Raw genomic sequence first — 17,990 nt, forward strand, 5'->3', positions numbered from 1 at the left:
GGTGGATGTTTTTGCATCCATGAGTTTCTCGAGCGCAATCCCCGTGTACAGCCTGCAACCAGGAGGTTGTACTGGAGGACCAATTGGTTTGACGGTAGATTTATTTAAAAGATTAATAATGGTCCTCACTTTTTGGGACAGCTTCAGTTGTAGTTTTATTTGATGTTGCTCCCATGTCACATTTTCATTTAATGTGAGACCCAGATACTCGAACGTCTGAACTCTTTCAAGGCGGACTCCACCTTTCACAGGGCTTGGACGAGTTGTTGCCGGGGGTTGAAAATCATGTATTTTGTTTTCATGGTACTAATTTCCAACCCACCGGTCCTGGCAAAAAAGCACAAAACCATCAAGTACTCGCTGGATGCCCATAGTGGTCTTAGAAAGCAATAATGTATCATCCGCGAACATAATCGTGGAGATACCGAACCCAGCAAGTCTTGGGGAATCACTATTGGGGACCGCGTTCAGGTGGGAGATTACCCCGTTGACAAAGAGACAAAACAGGATGGGCGCCAAAACGCACCCCTGTCTTACCCCCCTGCCAACGGGGAATCTAGATGACAAAGAACCATTTTTCCCACACCTGACCTGTGGAAAATTCTCAGTGTGCAAACAGATTATTATAGTCAAAAGAGCTGAGAGAATGCCCAACTCTGAAAGCACAGTCCACAGTTTCCTATGTGGAACTAAGTCGAAAGCCGCACGAATGTCCACAAAAACGGTATAGAGTGAGGTGCCCTCAATCTTGACAGTTTTCCAATAAAGGAGGGTTAAGCGATAGATCTTCTCCGTATTAGATACTTTCATTCTAAACCCGCTTGATATGGGCTTAAGATGTCAAAATCCTCCATCCAGTCTAGGAGGCGATCTAAGATCAGGCTCGAGAATAGCTTTTGCGAAACATCTATGAGGCTGATCGGCCTGTAGTTGGCTGGGAGCAGAGGAGAGCCCCTCTTAAAGGTAGGGACTATCTCTGCCCCCAGCCAAGTACTAGGGACCGCCATGCCTCCCAGAATGGCATTAAAAATTACCGTTAGGTAAGGGGCCCAGAGCCTGGGTTCGTGCTTGAAAAGATCGCCAGGCACCTTGTCCAGCCCAGGGGCTTTGCCAAGCGGGAATTTAGAAATAGCAGCCCTCACTTCTGCCTCTGTAAATTCTAGCTCTGTCATTTCAGGATCAGAACTAGAAAGTAATCGAACTTGTGCCAGGTCCTCGGTAAGATTTTCCCCCTGATACAGAGCATGAAAATGTTCTTCTCATACATCCGGTTAGATGTTGGGGGCTACGGCCGCTACGGGGTTTGCCGATCTCGTATTGACAATCAGCCAGAACTTCCGGGAGTCTCTTGTTGCCAAAGCTGATGTTAAGTTTGCCCAGTTCTCACTACCCCACTCAACCTTGGCATGATGGATTAGGTGACGATATGCTGCCCTTCTTTGCTTTATCAGTGGTATGCTGCCCTTCTATGCTTTATCTGACACTTACAAAGGGCATGTGAACTCGCATGGTGCCCGATTTGAAGCTCAAATATAGTAACTCTTTATAATCAGCCTAAACAACTAGTGAGCATGGTCTAGACTAGGCAGGTGTGCTTCCTCCCCAAATCTACCGCCTACAATTAGATGTAATCCTTGATGGCGGTCTTTGCATCCACAAGTTTCTCGAGCGCAATCCCCGTGTACAGCCTGTGACCAGGGCGCTGATTCCTTCTCATCGGCTGCTCTGATCGGTCTCTGACACTTACAAGGGGCATGTGAACTTGCATGGTGCCCGAGTTGTAGCTCAAATTCAGTAACGCATTATAATCAGCCCAAACAACTAGTGAGCACGGTCTAGGCTAGGCAGGTGTGCTTCTTCCCCATATCTACCGCCTACAATTAGATGTAATCCTTGATGGAGGTTTTTGCATCCACAAGTTTCTCGAGCGCAATCCCCGTGTACAGCCTGTGACCAGGAGGCTGCTTCCTTCTCATCTGCTGCTCTAATTGGTCTCTGACCCTTTATAAACAAGAGGCATGTGAACTGCATACAAGGCGAAGCGTAGCCCGTTTGGCCCTGCCACACACACACTAGGGTATGCAACATCTTCCCGCCCTTTCCTCACTATGATGGACAGCCTTTCGGCGCAGTGGCAAAGTCACAGACACACGATTTGTGCATATGGCTAAAAATCTGCGAGTTCGCAGGAAAATCCACGAACTCATGGATTTTTTTGCCATTTCGCACGAATTCGCGGATCGCGAATTTGCAAAATTCACCCATACTTACTTAAAAGTCATAATCTGTTGGGCGACAACCTACAGCACAACCATGGGACGGCAGTGCACTGTTTCACTAAAAGTCATAATCAAGTCCTCAGTGTCAAAGGTTAATGGTTACAGTTAGGAAATAAAGGTTAAAAGCCTTACAAATTCACTTAAAAATGAAAGGTTACAGGGATGTTATAGTTAAGAAATAGAATTAAGAAAACATAGAAATTTACTGAAAAAACAAAGGTTATAGGGACGTTATAGTTAGATTCAGATTTGACTCTGAAACCACTGAAATTCAGCTGTTATAGTTAGCTGAGCTAACAATAACTTATACTCCCACAATGCACTGCTTATGACCTCACATATAACTCCTGACATGGTCAGTGACAACACTGATGGCATCAAAATGACATCACTGATGACATCATCCACAGAAGCACTCACGCACCCACTCACACCACTATACAACATCTCATACGACCACTCACACACCTACACAACCACTCACATACCCATTCACAGACCCATACAACCACTTACAAAACCACAGACATATCCATAGAGCTGCTCACAAACCCACCCACTCACTCATAGAGCCTGATCATACAACCAATCACTCACCCATACAGTCATTTGTACAGCCACACACTCAACCATATATCTAGTAACACACCATTTATTCACCTATAAAGCCACTCATACACCCACTTGTTACACATACAGCCTCTCAACAGAGGCACTTACTCCCCCATATGACCACTTACACACTCACTCACACACCCACACAACCACTTACATACCCATTCATACACCTATACAGCCACTCACACAGTCACTCTTTCACCCATACAGCCAATCCCACAGACACTTAAGCTTCCATATAGCCTCTCACACCACTCAATGAACCAAAACTCACTCAAAAACTCAATGAACCAAAACTCACTCAAACAGCCACTCACTCACCCATACAATCATATACATAGCCAGTCACTCACTCATACAGCCATTCAGATGCCCAGTCACTTACCCACACAGTCACTCACAAAGCCACTCACTCACCCACTCATTCAGCCACTGACACACCCACTCACTTACCGATACAGCCACTCACACAATCACTCAGTCACCCACACATCTACTCAAATACTCACTTATACTCCCATGCAGCCACTCACACACCCACTCACACACCTGTACAGTCACTCAGACACTCACTCACATACAGATACACAGCAACTCACATAAACGATGTTAAAAAAGGAATCATTCATTAGTAGTTTACACAGTAACTATCACTGGATGATATTATCACTGATGTCACCAGTGATCTCACTGACCATGTCATCTGTGCTGTAATATGTGAGGTCATAAGCAGTGCATTGTGGGGGCGTATGTTATAGTTAGCTCTGGTTACTGTAACTGCTAAATTTCTATGGTTGTAGTGAAAGTGGCTCATCAGAGATGAAATGTGTCAGACTGTGGTCTTGCTGCCTCCCCTTTTGTTGTTTATTAAAGTGCCTTTTACCTCTAATTGTGCCTTGGCGTTTTTCTTTGGATGTTATGATGAAGGGAGGCTCCGTGTCTGGACTTCAATATATATTATTAGTATGCAGGTGGTCCGCTTGCTGCTATACATTTCCTTTGCCAGTGAACAAGGGCGGGAAATACCCGAAATGTGTCAGGCTTGTTATTTGTGCTTCATGTGACAGGCTGAAGGTCATGCCATCCACGGACTAAAGGTTTTAAGCTTACCCTGTTGCGGCTTCTTCAATCCAGTGGCAACTTTTCTTTTGTAATGAGCGGCTTGCCAGAGCCGCAAACAAGCCCCACTGCATATTCTGCGGGACGGCAGCGCCATGAATCAAGAGACGCTGCATGTACGGGGAGTCCGTTTCTGTGGGTGTTTATTGGCATGGACTGGATGCCTTGGACATTGTAAGCATGCCCACATAGGGAGGATGGTACATTTTGGGAGTTTAGAGGCACCCACAAGGGTTTTATTTTCAAGCAGACTACGAGGACCATGATGCACTCACCCACACGCCCACCGGGGCGGGATATTTTATAGTGTGCAGGTGGTCCGCTTGATGCTATACATTTTCTATGCCAGTGAACAAGGGCAGGAAATGCCTGAAATGTGTCTGGCTTGTTGTTTGTGCTTCGTGTGACAGGCTGAACTTCATGCAATCAACGGAATAAAGGTTTTAAGATTTTTCAATCCAGTGGCAACTTTTCTTATATATATATATACATGTGTATATATATATATATATATATATATATATATATATATATATATATATATATTACCTACTGGCGGTCGCCAGTAGGTATATATAGTTAGGATTTTTTCTCTATGGGATTTTTGAAAATTCTATGTCTAATAACTTTGGCGTTTGTGGACGGAATCGGCTGAAATTTTCAGGAAAATGGCACATTTTGTTTCTGAGCAGCTCCTGAAAATTTGGTGGGGTTTCGTCAAGGGGGGGCTGAGAAAAAAGGGGGGTCCCAAAACGCGTTTTTTGCATTGAGTTTTCCATAGGGCGGTTGGACTCACTTTTAGCTCGAACGGCTGAATGGATTTGCACGAAACTTGGCAAAATTGTAGGGACTGTTAGCCCGATGTGCCTTTGCTAGGTCTCAATATATGTGCTCCAGTAGTTTTTGAGAAATTAACGTTCAAACCAAGATATATATCTGTAACAGCGCTCTGGGCAGCGATCCGGTCCGCTTACTTTTCGCTTATCGGAACTTTGCGCGCAGAAAGCTGATTGGCTCTCCGGTGTCTGTCAACATTCTAAACAGTCCGGAGCGGACGCCATCTTGTCTCTCGGTAGGATCGAGAGAGAAGAAGAGGTGGAAAACGAAGGGGGAATTTAATGAAAGGGGGCAAGGTATCCCCCTCTTGACCTCCTAGGAATGTTGTTGGGGTTATTAAAGGGTCCCGTGGGGAAAATAAAAAAAAAATGATTTTTCACGGTAGAAGCGCGGCCGCGAACTGGTAGCGAAACGGGAATTCGCCATTTTGTGCTTCGTAAATTAAATTACTAGTTATAAGTGGGTACGGGAGACGTATCCTAATCCCCTATGTTTCCTGAGGGTGGGTGAGGAGGCTGATATATGTTGATACATCTCTTCCAGCGGCTGTGCGTGAGCTTTTTTTTTTTTTTTGCTGCGTGACAGTCCGGAGCGGCCGCCATCTTGTCTCTCGGTAGGATCGAGAGAGAAGAAAAGGTGAAAAACTAAGGGGGAATTTAATGAAAGGGGGCAAGGTATCCCCCTCTTGACCCCCTAGGAATGTTGTTGGGGTTATTAAAGGGTCCCGTGGGGAAAATAAAAAAAAAATGATTTTTCACGGTAGAAGCGCTTCACGGGCCGCGAACTGGGCCGCAAACTGGTAGCGAAACGGGAATTCGCCATTTTGTGCTTCGTTAATTAAAGTACTAGGTATAAGGGGGTGCGGGAGACATATCCTAATCCCCTATGTTTCCTGAGGGTGGCTGAGGAGGCTGATATATGTTGATATATCTCTTCCAGCGGCTGCGCCATCTTGCCTTTTTTCGAATGCCACAATTTTGTCGTGCACGGCAGCCATTTTAGATGCCAGGCTGGTCCCAGGCTATCACCTACCCCTGCGGATGTAGTTTATGGCCCCAGCTGTAGAGAATTCAGACATGCCAATTCTCCTGATTCAGGCGTGTAAGTACTGATTTCAGTGCTAGTCTCCCGCCTCCCGATTTCTGCCAGCAAAAACCCGGGGGCATATTACTAACAACTAGCGATAATTTTTGTCTATAACTTGTTTAGAGACAAAAATTATCGCCGCACATCGGCGATTTTTATCGCAGATAAACCTTGCTATTATCGCAGAAAAGTCAGCGATATTCATGTATTATCGACCTAATGCTCTTAGCCATGTTATCCACCTCCCATTGGATAACATGGCTAAGACCTGCTCAGGGCAGGTGTTAGCTTTTGGAGATATTCGCGCTTAGTGCGAATATCTCCAAAAGTTGGTAATAGAAGGTAGCGATGTTAGGGACTGTTTCCAGTCGCTAACATCTTGGCACGCCACTTTGCATGTCATTAGTGATAAGTATCACTGACATGCAAAGCCGGGCCCAAGATGGTCGCTATCTCCTTTTAGGTGTCACTAACTGGTGTTAGCGACAGCTTGATAATAGGGAAATAATTTTATCTCCGCTTTCATGGTTTTTAAAGCCAAAAAAGCGGAGATAAACCCCCTTGCTAATATGCCCCACGATTCCTTGGGGGTTTCAGCTGATAGGGCTTGGTATTGTGTTACATGGTAATTTTTCCATGAAACGTCAGAGGGTCGATGTAGGGGTTCTAGAAGAGGTGATAAACCATTTAAGCCTCATGAACAAGCGCATGGTCTTTTAAAGATTTCTGAAGTACTCGGGGCGGCGGTGTGTGTGTGCCCTCTTTCAGGAGCGGGCGGGGGGGCACTGCCAGCAACTTGCCAGGTCAGGTAGTGTTCAACACGTGCATCACCCTTTCTCTGCTTGCTATTGCGCTCCATGCTTCGGAAAGGTAAGAAAAAGAACGTGCATTTGAGTTTGAAATGTCCGATCCTGCAGCAGCACACTTCCAAAGCCCACACATGACAATAACCCGATTCAAGGCCCCATTCACCCGTTTTTCAAAAAATAGATAACAGTCCAACAAAGTAAGGTTATAAAACTTTATTAACTTTTAACGATAATGAACAGAACAAAAACTAAAAACATTTAAACATTTATTAACACAAAAAGCAACAATGGTTAGAAGCTGTGTTTTGTGCGAATAGTCCCAAGGCAGCACAACGTGCAGAGTTCTGGACGGCACCCAGGTGATGTCGCCTGGGTGCCGCACTGGTTTAGGGATCCTACAATGCTGCTCCGAAAATTGGCGTGGGGCGTCCCGGGTGGGGCGGGGGGAGGCCTCGTCAGTAGCGGTCTGCTGTGCGAATAGTCCCAAGGCAGCACAACGTGCAGAGTTCTGGACGGCACCCAGGTGATGTCGCCTGGGTGCCGCACTGGTTTAGGGATCCTACAATGCAGCACAGAAAAACAGCGTGGGGCGTCCCGGGTGGTGCGGGGGGAGGCCTCGTCAGTAGCGGTCTGTGTCCAGTGTCACATGGCTGACACAACATGTACGACAGGCACCCAGGTGATGTCCAGTAAACTGCCGCACTGGTTTTGGTATCCTACAATGCTGCTCCGAAAATTGGCGTGCGGCGGCCCGGGGGGGGGGGGGGGAGGCGGCGTGAACGGGCCTCCCCAGGTGGCGGCCATCTAGCTGAGTTGCGTCTCGCTCACCATGTTGTGGAGTTGCTCCCACTCTTGCAGTGCAGCGATAGGCGGCTGCCACATGGCTGTCAAAATGGCGGACGGCTCTTCGGTTTTGGGCCTGGTCCACTGAAATGGCCCTGGGACACCTTGGAAGTCGGACGCTTGCCTGCTAGGGCTTGGGCTCCATTCTCGAAAAGCGTCCCCTCAGCCGTGAAGATTGTATAAAAGTCTTGGGGGCCCCCGACTCCCGCAGGCTTCCGGTGGGGAGCGGCTGCCATGATTGCTCGCGGAATGACCACGACGGAGCCACGAGATGGTGGTGCTCTCATGCTGACGCCAGCTTCAGTCTGAATGATCCAGAAACAAGGTGGGGCTTTCATCGGTTGGGAAAAAAAATGTTCTAAACCAATGAAAAGTGTTATTTTTAGGTCATATGACCAAGCCTTCCATCTTTAGGAAACCAAAAGTAAAATGAACCAATGAAAAGTTTTATAAACAAGTCACATGACCTGTTCTGCGGCATAGGGCTACAAAAAGCGTAGAAAATCCGTTGGCACGTGAGGCGGCGTCAGTAGCGGACCGATGTGCGAATAGGCCGAAGGCAGCACAACGCGTCGAGATCCGGATGGCACCGAGGTGGTGTCCAGCAAATTGCCGCACTGGTGTGGCCATCCTACAATGCTGCGCCGAAAGACGGCGTGTCCAGCAGAATTGCGGTCACTGTTGCGGTACAGTGACTCGAACGCGCCGAGATCCGGATGGCGCCGAGGTGGTGTCCAGCAAATTGCCGTACTGGTGTGGCCATCCTACAATGCTGCGCCGAAAGACGGCGTGTTCAGCTGAGTTCCGGTTAGTCTTCCGGCACAGTGACTCGAACGCGCTGAGATCCGGATGGCACCGAGGTGGTGTCCAGCAAGTGGCTGCACTGGTGTGGCCATCCTACAATGCTGCGCCGAAAGATGGCGTGGGGTGCCCCGTTGGCTTATGAGGTGATGTCAGTAGTGGACTGATGTGTGAATAGGTCGGAACCAGCACAAGGCGCCAAGATCCGAATGGCAAGTCCTGGATGTTGAGTGCCTCAGTTGAGATTTCTGAGCAGTGCTTGTAGAACTGTCTGAAGCTTATTTGCACCTGCTGCAGCTTCACTAGGTCCGGCGGAACTTGTTGCCTTTTCCTTTGTGCTTCTTTTCCTACAATGCGTTTCTTCTGAAGACACGACCAGGTCCCTGAATGTGTGCAGGGGGACGCTATTGAATGAATGAACGCGCCGAGATCTGGATGGTCAAGTTTCATCTGGCAGTTTTTCTCCATCCCTCCTGGATCAAAGAAGGTGAATGCTAAATATGCCACCTGCCTCATCTGAACATATGAAGTTAACTTGTATACACTGTGGTGCTATGCTGTCCTATGGCAACATGAGCATCAACCTGATGAATACGGCATTCGAAAATCATAAATGCCCTAATGCACCCAAGAAGTAATTTTTTTTTTTCTCCAGTTGAGCCGTTTTCAATGTCTGTTTTTTGTTCTTTCCCCTCCATCAAAAACAAAACAAAAATACAAGGCGCTAAGATCCGAATGGCAAGTCCTGGATGTTGAGTGCCTCAGTTGAGAGTTCTGAGCAGTGCTTGTAAGACTGTCTGAAGCTTATTTGCACCTGCTGCAGCTTCACTAGGTCCGGCGGAACTTTTTTCCTTTTCCTTTCTGCTTCTTTTCCTACAATGCGTTTCATCTAAAGACACGACCAGGTCCCTGAATGTGTGCAGGGGGACGCTATTGATTGAATGAAAATGGCGGCTTGACACAATGCTGACTCAAGCGTTACTGTTGGTGCTATACAGACAAAAATTGGTTTTCAGTTTGTACATTCTTCAGGTTTTTTTTTCCATCCAAGTCTGATTGAGAGTTTGTAGAAAAATGGCTTCAGATTTTCCACATACTACTCTTCAACATTCTTCCTAAATGTAACAATGTGAAATTCACTAGGAGAACGGCTGTTTCTGTTTCCTTTCAAAATGCTGCCACCAATATTTTCTGAATGGAAGACACCATCTTGTAGCATAAAGGGCCGAAAGGGGTTCTGGTCTGGCCGATGGTTGGTGGAGACATTTTGACTATATCTTGGACCTGCCCGGCCTCGCCCAAAATGGCGCCGGTATAAATGGGACTCGTAACTCTTTGCCCGCAAATGTATATCTAGAAAATGTTATTGTAAGTGGCCCTGTCGTATTTTAATTACAAAATGTACGTCCACCGATTCCGCAACTGTTAGACACCTTTGTTCTTGTCACCTAATGGCCCGCTCGTTACGTTCTTCTACAGTGTAAATGTCTCCTCATCATATACGATTTGAGTTTGCTCCGTGGCCGGCCCACGTGGTTATAGGCCCGTATTTGTATACTGACATTTTCACAATAAAGGTTTTTAAAACAAAACACGGTAGTAGTATTTTCATTTGTAAAGTTTTTACTTTTAGTGACTGTTTTCGAATCAGTAAAAGGCAAGTGAAATAAAGCAGTCCAATTACATGACGGATAAAAGGTATAATATGTAGGAACGCAGTAAAGATAAATGGTCAAGGGCAGTTGTGTTTTTCATGTCTGCAACATAAAGTGATCGATAAGAATCTGATAATCAGGCGTATCGGCGACTAAGACAGCAGGCCGAATCTCTTTTACTCAACGGCTCCGTCATGGAAGGAAGAAACGCCCTTTTTCTCGAAAAAGGAATATATTTTACTTGCCAGACAGTTGTAAATTTTCCGGGAAAGTACATTAGCTTGGAATATTATAACATATGTTTGAAAAAAAAATATTGTTCGAAAATAATAAAAAGCGTAATTTTTAGGTCATATGACCAAGCTTTTCATCATTAAATTAACAAAAGTAAAATGAACCAATGAAAAGTTTTATTAACAAGTCACATGACCTGTTATGCTTACGTTACGCGCTGCGCGCCGCGCCTCGGATCACTTCCGGGTGCGCTAACGCGGCGTGTCATAAAACGCATTACGCGACAACGTAGGTCAAGAATATAGTCTAAATGTCTCCACCAACCAGCGTTCAGAACACAACCCCTTTCAGCAGTCCAAAAAGTTCTGTTAAATGACAACAGAGGGGACAGGCAACAAGAACCATCAGTCAAAGAGGGGAGGGCAAGTTCTTCTCTTCCGGGTCATGTTGGGGCGCTACCGGAACTGATCGAATTGGTAGTCTACAGTGTTTCTGGATGTTTCAGACTAAAGCTGGCGTCAGCATGAGACCACTACCATTTCGTAGCTCCGTCGTGGCCATTCCACGAGCAATCATGGCAGCCGCTCCCCACCAGAAGCCTGCGGGAGTCGGAGGCCCCCAAGACTTTTGTAGAATCTTCACGGCTGAGGGGACGCTTTTCGAGAATGGGACCCAAGCCCTAGCAGACAAGCGTCCGAGTTCCAAGGTGTCCCAGGGCCATTTTAGTGGACCAGGCCCAAAACCGAAGAGACGGCCGCCATTTTGAGAGTCCTGTGGCAGCCGCCTATCGCTGCACCGCAAGAGCGGGCGCATCTCAACTACATGGTGAGCGAGACGCTGTAGTCGCAAGAGCGGGCGGAAAACAGCTGAATGGCGGAAGAGGCACAGTGTAGCAAAAGCGGGCGGAATGGCAACTAAAACGATAAAGGGGCGCCCCACTACAGCTTGTCTTCAGGTCAAACGGATTGTGGGACAAGGTCCAGAATTGAAGAGTCATCAAAAGGCAAAAAGTACCGCCGGACCCCGGGAGCCGGCCGCCTATGTCCGGGGCGATCTCAGGCTACACCAGTGCTATAAGACTTGGGGAGGGTGTCGGAGCCAAGCGTCTTCTCCGAGTCCATGGCCATCACAGCGCCCCTCAGGGGCCTCCGTCAAGCTGTTTAGGAAGGTAACATATGACATTGTTTTCTAATGCAGTCAGGTCCACAAACGACACTCACTTACTTTGAGAATAGTGAAGCTGCAGTAGGTGGAAATAAGCTTCAGACAGTGTTACAAGCGCTGCTCAGAACTCTTAACTATGGCACCCAACATCTAGAACTTATGCTATTTGAGAATGGTAGTGACATCGAAGCATCTCGGGGACCAAAACCATTAACGTACTTTCACGTATGAAAATCTTACTTGGGGAGGGGGCAGGAGCGAAGCGCCCCCTCCCAGTCAGCGCCACCACATCGTATGTTGAAAATCTGAAGCCATCGTTCTACAAAGTCAACCAAACTTGGATTGAAAAATCTAGAAAAATGTACAAACTGAAAACCAGTTTTGGTCTGCATCAGTAGCAACGCTTGAGTCAGCTTTGTGTCAAGCCGCCATTTTGATTCAACAAAGCACAGGCATTGAAAAAGGCTGAAATTCAGAACTCTAAACTATGGCACCCAACATCCAGGAGCTTGCTCTCCGGATCTTGGAGCCTTGTGCTGTTTTCGATCTATTCACACATCGGTCCACTACTGACATCATCTTATAAACCAACGTTATGTAAATAGTTTTTTAATAAAATGTTTTACCCTGTTTCTTTGCTGGTGTGTTGTCTATATTTTTAATATTTGCATAGGGTTTGTCATTATTTTGTGCGGGATGGGTGATAGAGCCGAGCTGTCTTGCAGCCCTCATGGTGTGGAGCTCAGTTCATCTCACTATTTTCGTATTTCTCAAGAAGGGTTGTTCCTAATATTTCTATTTTAGCGAGGTCAAAAAGAGATCCAATTAGTGGCCTACTGATTTTACTCGATTACTTTTATTTTTTTACACGATTTTTCACTATCTGCAAAGACTAAACAGAGTATTGCGACTTTGTGCTTGTTTGTAAATAGAGAATGATCCAAAGAGAACCAATTCTAAAACAGTAAATGCTTGGACAACAATCAATCAAATGGAGAGACAAGGAGGTACGACGGATTACAACGGGGGTAAAGGCCTGCGTTAACTACCCTTCTGTATCTGCAAAGAGAGAGTACTAACAAAGGCAAAAGAGGGGATGGGGGGGGGGGGCAGCGTTCAAAGCACATCAGCGTGCATAAATACGAAAATGTTTTTATCTATCACGTACTTGACATTTTAAAGCTTTTCATATTTGCTATTAAAAAACCAATGAAATTCACAGAAAAAACCATAGGTTATAGTGGATATATAGTTAGGAATTTGCATTTACAAAACCTTGAAAATTCAATGAAAAAACCATAGGTTATAGCCCATATATAGTTAGGAATTAGCATTTACAAAACCTTATTTTACTCGCATAAAACCATTGAAATTCCATATATAGTTAGCTAACTATAAGCGCTAACTATATATCGCGCACCCGCAATCCACTGCTGATGATGTCACATATTACATCATTCATGACATGGTCAGTGACATCACTGATGACATCACTGATGACATCTCAAATGACATCACTGATGACAACTCAAATGATATCAATGATGACATCTCAAATGACATCACTGATGACAACTCAAATGACATCACTGATGACATCTCATTTGTCATCACTGATCACATCACTCATGTGATAATACAATGAACCTCTTCAGACTCTAATATAACCTTACATACACTCAGTATAAACAGACACTCACAGACTGTCACTCATCCATGGAGTTACTCACACACCTAGTCAGTCATGCAAAGAATCAATCACACCTCCATTTCCTCAACTATACAGTTATACACATCTTACTTATTCAAACATATAATAACACATATTTACTCTCTTATATAATCCCTGATACAAGCTCACAGTGATCGATACAGCCACTCACACATTCACTGGCTCTTATGTTCAGTTATTTATATATGTCAACTCTCACATGTATTGTGTTTTACATACGTACTTACTTGCACATGTAGCAATGAGAAATCCATTCACTCACCAACACACCCATGCACAGTCAACCGCCCATATAGCTGTTTCCACATGCACTCTTGAACTCATACTCCTAGTGAATCAACTGCTTACACATCTATGCACAGAGTCACGCACCTCCCAGCCACCCACACACACACTCAGCCTCCCATTCAAATACTTGGGCAACCAATCAATAACCCATATGGCCACTCTTATAGCTACTGATCAACACATGCAGCAGCTTACACAACAACAAACATACTGATGCACAAATTAAGACAGTTTAGTCACTAACCCATGCACTCAGTGAGACACATTTAATCACTCTTTCATACAGTCAGTCATGCACCTACTAAATTCTTCATCTAGACACTTATACATCCACTCATTCTTCAATATGTAAAACATATTTAAACTTTACAGACACATACAATCACTGGATGTTGTGATCAGTGATGTCATCAGTGATGTCATTTGAGATGTCATCAGTGATGTCATCAGTGATGTCACTGACCATGTCATGAATGATGTAATATGTGACATCATCAGCAGTGGATTGCGGGTGCGCGATATATAGTTAGCGCTTATAGTTAGCTAACTATATATGGAATTTCAATGGTTTTATGCGAGTAAAATAAGGTTTTGTAAATGCTAATTCCTAACTATATATGGGCTATAACCTATGGTTTTTTCATTGAATATATATATATATATATATATATATATATATATATATATATATATATACTAAAGCACTGACTTTGGGTCTTCCCCTTGTCTCATTTTGCAAGTCCGTTGGGAAGTTGTGGTGGAGGCGAGCCTTTGGAGTATATATATATATTTATATATCCGTTCACCACTCCTACCGACCGTCTCTGGACGCCGATCCCCCAACGCAGGTACAGACCACAACAACGCTTCAGGATCCTTTCAAAGGTAGTTTTATTGCTCCCTTGTCACCAGCATGACGTGTTTCGGCTACAACACAGTAGCCTTGATCACATGACCAAAGGAACCAATGCTTGTGCTTAAATACAGTGCAAATGCAGATTGATGCAGCGTCAGCAGTCGTAAACATAAAAGACATACTATCAGTTACTCTCCGAGAAAACAACTATAGATAAATAAATACATTAATTTGATCTTATTAAAATGCATGATTCTTCTATATACATATCATAAAATTATCCTACCATGAATGGTACATCGGAGGCAATATTTACAACTTGTTTAAACTATATTGTAAACAGTCTTATGTTAAAGTGCTGAGTGCGACAAATGATCGATGGCTCAATCTGCTAAAAAAGTGCAAGTGCAAAACATTCATACTGTGCAAATCGTGCAAAATACAACACAGTGCAATTCCTAAACAAAATTTAGGATACATACATTTACGGAAGCAATTCGGACGGCACGTTAGGACCCCTAATTAGGAGGGTTACATGACGTGGAAACCGATGATTTAAAACCAAATATACGGCATGAGCAAAGTGGCACAACACAAATGAAACATTATGGCATAGTGCCTGAATTATATCGGTTCTTCATGTCAAGATTAGAAACTGTTTTTCAGTGCCAAAACTAAGTCCATATCTCAGGTTAACTGACAATAGGATAAGGTGGATTACAGAGACCATACATGGTGAACTAATACATGAACAAGGGCAAAGCACACTCCAAACATCTGTACATCTAAGGTTATAACTAACCAATGGAGTAAGACAAAGTAAACAACAGGATAATCAGCGTATTAACATGTCTGAAAAGACTAGGGAGGGACAAATAATGTCTCTTTGGAAATTAACACAGGAGATTCACAGCACATGGATACACATCAAGGACTCATAAAAAACAGTGTAAATCCTCCCCTGTGTTCATCCCATTAGGAATCCTGGTATCTAAAAGCAAGATATATTTGCTTTCCAATTGTCTAAGGGTTTTCTCCCTATTGCCTCCCCTGATGTTCTTGGGTACAGCAGAGATGCATTTGAAAAAGCCGCATTTATCTGATAACCAGTTTGTTTTAGAAATCACCTCTGGACTAGATCTAACCAGGGCGTCCCTCATCGAGGGGGCTCTTTTGAAGACAATAGAGGGTTCATCTGGTATCAGAGAAGCTAAACTGATGTCAGTTTTGAGTAATGGCCAATGTTTTTTCAGTATCCCTCTCACCTTCCTCTCATCACCATTAAGGTAGTGATCAAGCTGATGTTGGTACTGGAATCTCCTTCCTCATAACTGCTAGCTATCTGGGTGGAGTTGATGGAAATGGAGGCTAGATAGTTCTCTCTGTTAAATTCATTAGCCCTGTTCTTAGCTTCTTGTAACAACGAGGGCTGATAGCCACGGTGACAGAATCTTGTGAATGCATCATTTTGACACTTCTCCAAATCTACCTCGGAACTACAGATCCTCCGCATCCTCAAAAATTCCACATACGGGATACTTCTAATGAGGTGGTTGGGATGCGCACTGCTAGCATGCAGTATCGCATTACCCGCTGTTGCTTTTATTTATTTATTTATTTATTTGATATGTGTAGGAGAGTAGGGTCTACTATCCTATGGTCACCCCAAATTTTTGCTTTTTGCTTCACTGGTTTCTGACTTAATGTGGCTGTGGGCCTGCTAATCAGACCCACAGCCTGCTGTTCTCTCTCTAAATTACTGCCAATGCACTCTAGGTGCATTACGAATTGGAACTGGTTCACCTTATGAGCCCCTGTAATAGTGCACCCTAGGTGCCCAGGGCATAGGTGTATCCAAGGCCTACCAGGGGCTGCAGCACGTATTGTGCCACCCCTGGCCTGGCCTCCATATTTGACACAACTGGCTGATCACTCAGCTGGGGTAAGTCGGTGTAACCACCTCTTACTTAGGTACAGTATGTCTGTGCCTAACCCTAAACTGGACACATATGTTCCTATCAGCCACTCCTATGGAAGGCCTCATCAATCCTGGAGGCAGAGTGCTTGGAAATATGTGAGATGGTGCTCTAGCATGAGCTGAGCCTGTCTGCAGCTGTCGGGAACAACTCCCTAAGCTGTTCCGGGATATTGCCATACCATATACTCTTAAGTGCATTATAATCCTCGCGGTTAAATGCTATCTTTGGTTTGGCTTTATCAAAACATGTCGAGTAAGGTGTCATACGAATTGGAATACTATCCCCTCGCCAATTCTGGCGACGGGGATAGCATTCCACCCTTCTAGAGGGACACGACATGTGTGTAGCCTTAACCCCGGTTAAAGTTAAACAGAGCCTCAGCTTCACAAAATGGACGCTGCCACCACAGACACAAGTCTGGCCTCCTGCTGCTGACCGAAACTCGGCAGATGGTGGCCTGGACAAAGGGTTTCCTGCCTTGGGAGGTGCGAGCACCACCCCAGACAGGATTTTGTGTATTGGGTAGGACAGGGCTGAATAGAATCAGACATGCCCGGGGCACACAAGGTGTCCCCGTGCATAGGCCAGTCCAAACCGGTTCTGGGGCCTTCCAGCCCCAGTCCTGGCGCGGAGCTGGACAAAGGAAAGGGGGTGTAACCGCCCCCCTTCCTGGTTCCTCCCAGAGGAGGGACCTAGTAGGTGATCCACCCCCAGTTTGGGAATAAGAGGGGGAGCAGTGCCATTGCACAGCAGATCATCCCGAAATCAACTTTAAACAAGAAGAAGACTGGACTTCGACATTCTGCTGCACAGAAGACTGAAGAGAATCTCCCTTGTGGCCTAGGAGTGGCCACCCTGTGAACACAGGTACCAACCAGCAACTCGACGTCTGCTTTGCCGCCGCCTCCCGCCGGAGACCGAGCCCAGAGCCCAACAAGAACCAGACTCCCAGACCTCTCAGAGCCCGATCCACAGTCCCTGCGAAGAAGGGACCCGTGGAGGCACCGAGTGACGTGGGACCGGACCTCTTGAAAGACACTCGAAAAGCTGACTGCGCAGCTTCTGAGGCATCCTCGACGTTGTGCTTTGGGGATTGAGAACCCCCACCACCGAGCAGCCCTTGCACCGAAGAGCAGCCCTCCAGCATCTCCACGATCTGCGTGGGGCCCTTTTGCATTGTGCTACTCGACGCGCCATCCCGGCCACTAGCCACGTGGTCAGCGGCCATCTTGGCGACGAAACCGAAGATTTACACAGCAGGTCTGGTTGCTCCAGACCTACCCAAGCTCCTGAAAAAGGAGCACCCGCTCTGACCTTGCTGGTCCGAGTGAACAGCATCTTTCAACTTCTGCATGGCTTGCATTTGCCAAGGCCTGTTTGCTCCGATCAGGTCGCCGACACCGCCAACAGCGAGAAGCCTACGTGGGACATCTCTTGACCGACTCCTGGACGTCCTCGACCCCGGGTATCCACGTGGCTGCAGAAAGAAGCTACCCGACAACGCCTGTTTGCACCCGACATCGCCTGGTTCCAATCTGGTTGCACGGTAGTCACTGGCTAGTGACTTTGAACACTGTCCCCTCTGCTTTCAGGTCTTCACATCTTCAGATCCAGCCTTGGATCCACCGGAACTCTTCTCATCGAGCCGCCTGCAGCATCTTCAGCTCCAAGCACCATCGACCAGCGTGAC

Source organism: Lissotriton vulgaris, chromosome 7 (assembly GCF_964263255.1).
Source record: "Lissotriton vulgaris chromosome 7, aLisVul1.2, whole genome shotgun sequence".
Taxonomy (NCBI): Eukaryota; Metazoa; Chordata; class Amphibia; order Caudata; family Salamandridae; genus Lissotriton; species Lissotriton vulgaris.